At 43.7% G+C, this 7,797-nt stretch overlaps 1 non-coding gene across 1 annotated transcript; it reads right to left on the bottom strand.

Annotated features, from left to right (window-relative positions):
- Window positions 1-271: 271 nt before the first annotated feature.
- Window positions 272-378, bottom strand: LOC141698865 (small nucleolar RNA R71). The gene has a single exon (XR_012565364.1). It is a non-coding gene; the product is annotated as a small nucleolar RNA R71 (small nucleolar RNA).
- Between the last annotated feature and the right edge of the window lie 7,419 nt (window positions 379-7,797).

The following is a 7,797-nucleotide window of genomic DNA, read 5'->3' as shown; positions in this document are numbered from 1 at the left end:
AAATCAAGCCGGGCACTATTCAGATGGTGCAGAATTCTATTTCTTTTGGAGGAGCGGCAACTGAAGACCCCAACATGCACATAAGGAATTTTGTCGAGATCTGCAGCACTTTTAAGTATAATGGCGTGACTGATGAGGCTATCAAGTTGAGGCTTTTTCCATTCTCACTGAGGGATAAGGCTAAAGACTGGTTACATTCTGAACCAGCTGGGTCCATCACTACATGGCGCAAAAGTTTCTGGTGAAGTTTTATCCAATGGCAAAGACTGCTGCTATGAGGAGTGCTCTTACTCAGTTTGCGCAGCAACCTACAGAATCTATGTGCGAGGCTTGGGAACGCTACAAGGAAATGTTGAGAAAATGTCCACATCATGGAATGCCGGATTGGATGGTGATCACTGGTTTCTATAATGGTTTGGGGGCCCAATCTCGGCCCATGCTCGATGCAGCAGCTGGAGGAGCCTTATGGGCTAAAAGCTATACTGAGGCGTATAATCTTATAGAGACGATGGCTGCAAATGAGCATCAAAACCCAACTCAGAGGATGACGTCAGGCAAGGTAGCAGGTATTTTGGAAGTTGATGCAGCCACCGCTATTGCAGCCCAGCTCCAAGCGCTATCAATGAAGGTTGATTCTCTGGCTACGTATGGAGTTAATCAAATAGCTATGGTTTGTGAGCTTTGTGCAGGTTCTCATGCTACGGATCAGTGTTCTCTTGTCAACGAATCTGTTCAGTATGTGAATAATTATCAGCGACAATAGCAGCCTGTGCCAGCGACCTATCATCCTAATAATAGAAATCATCCAAATTTCAGCTGGGGGAATAATCAGAATGCTATTCAGCCACCATATCAGCAAGGAATGAGTAAACAGTTTAACCCACCTGGATTCCAGCAACCACAACAGTATGCTACAAGGCAATCATATCCTCAACAGGGAAGTACAGCTGCACCCACTAGTGCTGATTTTGAGGAACTTAAGCTGTTGTGCAAGAGTCAGGCGGTTTCTATCAAGACCTTGGAAAATCAAATCGGTCAATTAGCCAATGCAGTGCTCAATCGTCAACCTGGCACTCTTCCTAGTGACACGGAAGTACCAGGCAGGAAGGAAGCTAAAGAGCAAGTCAAGGCTATTACCTTAAGGTCTGGAAAAGTTGCTGATGCTGAAAAGGCAAAGGAAGTCGAAGCTGAAGTTAGAGATGAAGAATCTAAGCAAAAGGAGAAAGCGGCAGAACCAAGGAAGACTACTGTTGAACACACTCTGCCTGAGGCTAATACAGGGGAGAAACAGCTCTATCCTCCACCACCTTTTCCTAAGAGATTGCAGCAACAAAAGCTGGATAGACAGTTCGGGAAGTTTCTGGAGGTGTTCAAGAAACTTCACATCAATATACCGTTCGCTGAGGCTCTGGAACAAATGCCTAGTTATGCGAAGTTTATGAAGACTATTCTTGCAAGGAAGGTGAAACTGGATGACCTTGAAACCGTTGCTCTCACGGAAGAATGCAGCGCTGTTCTGCAGCAAAAGTTACCACCAAAACTGAAAGATCCAGGAAGCTTCACCATTCCTTGCACCATTGGCAATCTAACTTTTGACAAGTGCCTTTGTGATTTGGGAGCAAGCATTAATCTGATGCCGTTGTCGATCTTTAAAAAGCTGGATCTGCCTGATCCAAAACCCACATACATGTCGCTACAATTGGCTGACCGTTCCATTACTTACCCAAGGGGCATAGTTGAGGATGTGCTCGTCAAGGTGGATAAGCTCTTCTTTCCAGCAGATTTTGTTATTCTGGATTTGAGGAAGATAAGAAGATTCCCATAATCTTGGGAAGGCCTTTCTTGGCTACTGGCCGTACCTTGATAGATGTGCAAAAAGGTGAACTTACTATGCGGGTCCAAGATCAGGATGTGACCTTCAATGTATTCAAGGCAATGAAATTCCCCACAGAAGATGAGGAGTGCTTAAAAGTGGATGTGATTTATACTGCGGTTACTTCGGAACTCGATCACATGCTAATGTCTGATGCATTGGAAAAGGCCTTAGTGGGGGATTTTGACAGCGATGATGAAGATAGCAACGAGCAATTACAATATCTGAATGCTTCTCCATGGAAGCGAAAGCTGGACATACCATTTGAATCCCTTGGTACTTCTGACCTTAAGAATGCTGAAGGGAAGCTCAAACCATCAATAGAGGAAGCACCTACCTTGGAGCTCAAACCATTACCTGAACACTTGAGGTATGCTTTTTTAGGTGATTCATCTACGTTACCTGTTATTATTTCATCTGACCTTTCAGGTAGTGAGGAAGACAAGCTCTTAAGGATTTTGAGAGAATTCAAATTGGCTATAGGATGGACCATAGCAGACATCAAGGGGATAAGTCCTTCATATTGTATGCATAAAATTCTGTTAGAGGAAGGTAGTAAGCCAACTGTGGAACAGCAGCGAAGACTGAATCCCATCATGAAGGAGGTGGTGAAGAAAGAAATTCTGAAATGGCTAGATGCAGGCATCATTTATCCTATTTCTGACAGCTCGTGGGTGAGCCCCGTACAATGTGTACCTAAGAAGGGAGGTATCACTGTGGTCGCAAATGAAAAGAATGAGCTCATCCCTACTCGAACAGTTACAGGATGGAGAGTATGCATGGATTATAGAAAATTGAACAAAGCCACAAGGAAGGATCACTTCCCCCTTCCATTTATTGATCAAATGCTTGACAGATTGGCGGGTCATGAGTATTTTTGTCTTCTGGATGGTTATTCCGGGTATAATCAGATTTGTATTGCACCAGAGGATCAGGAAAAGACTACCTCCACTTGTCCATTTGGCACATTTGCTTTTCGCAGAGTTTCGTTTGGGTTATGTGGCGCCCCGGCCACTTTTCAGAGATGTATGATGGCTATATTCTCTGACATGATTGGAAATAACGTCGAAGTGTTCATGGATGACTTCTCCGTCTTTGGACACTCATATGATGAATGTTTGAATAATCTGCGTGCCGTACTCAAAAGATGTGTGGAAACTAATTTGGTGCTTAATTGGGAGAAATGTCATTTTATGGTGCGTGAAGGCATTATCCTTGGGCATAAGGTCTCTAGCAAGGGTCTGGAGGTGGACAAGGCCAAGGTGGGAGTTATTGAAAATCTTCCCCCACCTAATTCTGTGAAAGGAATCCGTAGTTTTCTTGGTCATGCGGGTTTTTATCGGCGATTCATCAAGGACTTTTCAAAGATATCTAAGCCGTTGTGCAATTTGCTTGAGAAAGATGTGTCGTTCAAATTTGATGATGAATGTTTGGCAGCATTCGAGACTCTCAAGAAGAGTTTGATCACTGCACCAGTTATTACAGCACCAGATTGGACAGAACCGTTTGAGATGATGTGTGATGCGAGTGATTATGCGGTAGGTGCAGTTCTGGGACAGCGCAAGAAAAATCTCTTCCATGTGGTCTACTATGCGAGTAAGACTTTAAATGGTGCTCAATTGAACTACACCACTACTGAGAAGGAGCTTTTGGCTATAGTCTTTGGCTTTGAGAAATTTCGATCTTATCCGCTTGGTACGAAAGTAACAGTATCCACTGATCATGCAGCTATTCGCTATCTGGTTTCTAAGAAGGATTCGAAGCCGAGACTCATTCATTGGGTGCTTTTACTTCAGGAATTTGAGTTAGAGATCAAAGATAGAAAAGGTACTGAGAATCAAGTAGCCGACCATCTCTCTAGGTTGGAGAATCCCGATTCTACTTCACAAGAGAGGACGTTAATCAATGAATCTTTTCCGGATGAGCAGTTGTTTGCAATTCAGGAGGAAGAACCATGGTTTGCAGATATTGTAAACTATCTCGTCAGCAATATAATGCCTCTTAATTTGACATCCGCTCAAAAGAAGAAGTTTCTGCATGAGGTGAAGTGGTATATGTGGGATGAACCATATTTGTTTAGACAGGGAGCTGACCAGATCATCAGGAGATGTATCCCGTTCTGTGAGACGGAGGGGATATTACGAGACTGCCATTCCACGGTTTATGGTGGACACTATGGAGGTGAGAAGACGACAGCTCGTATTCTACAAGCAGGTTTTTTCTGGCCTACTTTGTTCAAGGATGTTCATCAGTTTGTTTTAAGGTGTGATCGTTGCCAAAGAGTGGGAAATTTGTCAAGGAAGGATGAGATGCCATTAAATGTGATGCTTAAAGTCGAGGTCTTTGATGTGTGGGGAATCGATTTCATGGGGCCTTTTATCGCGTCTTGTAATAATCAGTACATCTTGCTGGCAGTCGATTATGTCTTAAAATGGGTCGAAGTTAAAGCTTTACCGATAAATGATGCAAAGGCAGTGCTAAATTTTCTTCATAAGCAAATTTTCACAAGGTTTGGAACACCTCGGGTAATCATAAGTGATGAAGGATCGCATTTTTGCAACCGTAAGTTCACTTCTATGATGCAGCGTTATAATGTGAATCATCAAGTAGCTACTGCCTATCATCCGCAAACAAATGGTCAAGCGGAAGTGTCTAACAGAGAGATAAAGCATATTCTAGAGAAGGTTGTTTGTCCGTCAAGGAAGGATTGGTCTTTAATGAAGCTGTTTGGGCTTATAGAACAGCATACAAAACTCCACTTGGGATGTCACCTTTCCAGTTGGTGTACGGTAAGGGATGTCATCTACCTGCGGAGCTTGAGCATAAGGCCTACTGGGCATTGAAGAAGTTGAACCTGGATTTAGATGCAGCTGGTAAGAAAAGAATGCTTCAGCTTAATGAACTGGATGAATTTCGACTTCAAGCGTACGAAAATAACAAAATGTATAAGGAAAAGGTGAAGAGGTGGCACGATAGGAAGCTACATCCAAAGTTATTTGTACCAGGGCAACAAGTTCTCTTATTCAACTCTCGGCTCCGACTTTTTCCTGGGAAGTTGAAATCAAGGTGGTCTGGACCTTTTATTGTCAAAACTGTGTTTCCACATGGAGCGGTGGAAATTTTTGAGAATGATCCGGACCAAGCATTCAAGGTTAACGGTCAGCGGTTGAAGCACTACTATGGGGACATGGCAAATCGAGAAGTGGTTAGTGCCATTTTGTTGACTACTTGAGCAGGGTACGAAACGTCAAGCTATTGACGAAAAAGAAGCGCTGCGTGGGAGGCAACCCATGAATTATTGTTACAGGAACCCTTAGAAGTTAATAACCTATCCAAAAACACAAAAAAATCAGAAAACAGGGGCTGAAAAAAAAAATTCCAGTGACCCCCTGCGCGCCCGCGCAGCTAAGCTGAGCGGCCGCGCAGCAAGCTGAGCGCCCGCGCAGCTATGCTGAGCGGCCGCGCAGGGGTCGAGGACCAGAAATTTTTTTACAGTTCAGAAAAAAAAAAAAAAACCAAACAAAAACAAACACAAAAACAGTTTTAGCCCATAAACCCACGAATTGTTCCCACTACCCCATCATTTTATCCCTTAATTCTCAAACCCTAATCTAATCCACACCCTATATATATATACACCTATCCTACATATCTCCCACAAAACTTCCTACACTTAAACCCTCTCACAAACATCAAATATCAGTTCTTACACGCTTTTATTCACGAATCAATGGCACCCAAGAGAGCACGCACTATTGACAGCAGCAGCACAGTTCCTACTGCTGATTCATCGAGGGGTACTGCTGCAAGGCCTCGGTTAACTGACAGAGCCGCGGAGGAGGAGTACACTAGGCTGTTGGGTAAGCCGATTCTGAAGGAGAGGGGGTTTTTACCATCGGGGAGGGATGGTGAGTTGTTGCCCATGATTGCAGAGAAGGGGTGGATAGCTTTTTGTGAGTCACCCGAAGCAGTACCGATGAGCGTTGTTCGCGAGTTCTACGCGAACGTGAAGGCTGAAAAGAATGGGTTTTCTGTTATCCGTGGGCTGACGGTTGATTATCATCCTGCGGCGATTCGCCGTGTGATTGGACAGCGAGAGAGGAAGCCCGAGGAGGAGAACTGGAATGAAAAGACTGCTGAGGATTTTGACTTAGATTTGATTTGTGCGACTCTCTGTCGACCGGGCACAGTTTGGACCCGCAGTACAGGCAATAATGAGTATCGTCACTTTCCGACGATCGCCATGAACAGGTATGCCCGTGCATGGAATGCATTTATTTGTGCTAATATTTTGCCTTCTTCGCATGCACACGAGGTCACAGTTGAGAGAGCACAGCTGTTGTGGGGAATTCTGAATGAGGAATACTATGTGGACCTTGGTGAGTTTATCTACCAAGGAATTCTGAAGTTTTTGAGGGGAGCAAAGCATATGAACATCCCTTATGCATCTACGGTTACGAAGCTATGCCGAGCAGTGGGAGTGAACTGGCCGGCTCATGAGCAGTTGCAGTTGCCAGCCGCTCCGATTGATTCTGGCACTCTGAATGGGATGCAGGAGTGGACCGGTGGTGAGCCTGAGGAGCATGGGCTGGGTTATCGTCTTCCAGGAGGGCGTCCAGCACGAGGTGCTACTATGGCTAGGCCAGGGCGTGATGAGGCTGGTTCTTCGAGAACTCAGGAGGGTGCTGGGATGGTTGATGTCCAGTATAGGAGGCTTTCACGGCGGATGGATGCCATGTATGAGACACAGAGCAGGTTTGCTCAGGAACTCACCCTTGCGTTAGGGACTGCTTTTCGAGGCCTTGGAGCTGATATCCAGTGGCCAGTTTTTGGTGAGGACTCTGCATACCCACCGCCTGATACTCCACCCACTGAGGGTGATGATGATGATGACTCCGAGTAGGTATACCCTGTGTTCCTTTCTACTACTTTCACTGAGGACAGTGAAGATTTTTAGTTTGGGGGTGGTAGTTAAGGAATTTTATGTGTGTGTCATTTAGTTGCATAGTCATGATAGTTTAGTTCATATAGTTGCATAATTTCTGCCATATAGTTTTTTTTTATGAATGTCATGTAGCTCATGCATTTACCATGATCCCTTTTGCAATGATTTATCGACTGAATTGTGATATTGATGTGAGTGTAGTGATAGCATTAAAGTGATATTAAGTTGTGTAGGTTGATATGCATGCTAGAAACAATTGTAAGTCCACTAAGTCTTAGAGAATGCGAAAGGGCTAGATTGTGTTATGATTTGGTTATTTTCAAGGTCAATCTACTTATTATGCTTAGAATTCGATTATAGGTTCTTAGTGATAAAGACATGAAAAAGAAAAATTTTGGAGAAAAAAATATGGAAGTTGTTGCTAGTTGTGGCTAGGCGTCAAATGGCTAGTAGCCGGCTCGCGTATGTTGCGAGTAGTCTAGGGTTGAGCAAGATGGAGCGAAACGCACTTGTTCAGAAATTAAAAAAAGAAAAAGAAAAAAAAAATTTGCATAATTGATCAAGAGTGGGCTCTTTGGTATTCGAGTTATTAAGTTCTTAGGGGACTTTGTGCCTAGCGACCTAAGGCTTTTAGAGTCTGGGATCCGCTAACCTAACGCTCGTTACATGGATATCATTGTATAAGTCTTTTGTGGACCTCACTCATTGCACGGTCAAATAAGCATTTGAGTTGTAAATAAAAAGCACGATTCCGTAGTAAGCTCCAGAGTTCTTGTAGTGTTGTATATCACTTTGTGCCTAGAATTTTTATTCTTTGTATAATCGTAGGATTGCCTTGAGGATAGTCTAGTCATAGTAATTGGTCTAGTTCCGAAGCATATCTGTTAAGCATTTGCACACACCACGTTTCTGGCTGTATGTCCGTTTGCATGAGTTTATTGATATTTAGTTGTCTAACTGCATTCGTTGAGATGTGGCA

Source organism: Apium graveolens, chromosome 11 (assembly GCF_009905375.1).
Source record: "Apium graveolens cultivar Ventura chromosome 11, ASM990537v1, whole genome shotgun sequence".
Lineage (NCBI taxonomy): Eukaryota > Viridiplantae > Streptophyta > Magnoliopsida > Apiales > Apiaceae > Apium > Apium graveolens.
This window is presented reverse-complemented; position numbering and strand designations above follow the sequence as displayed.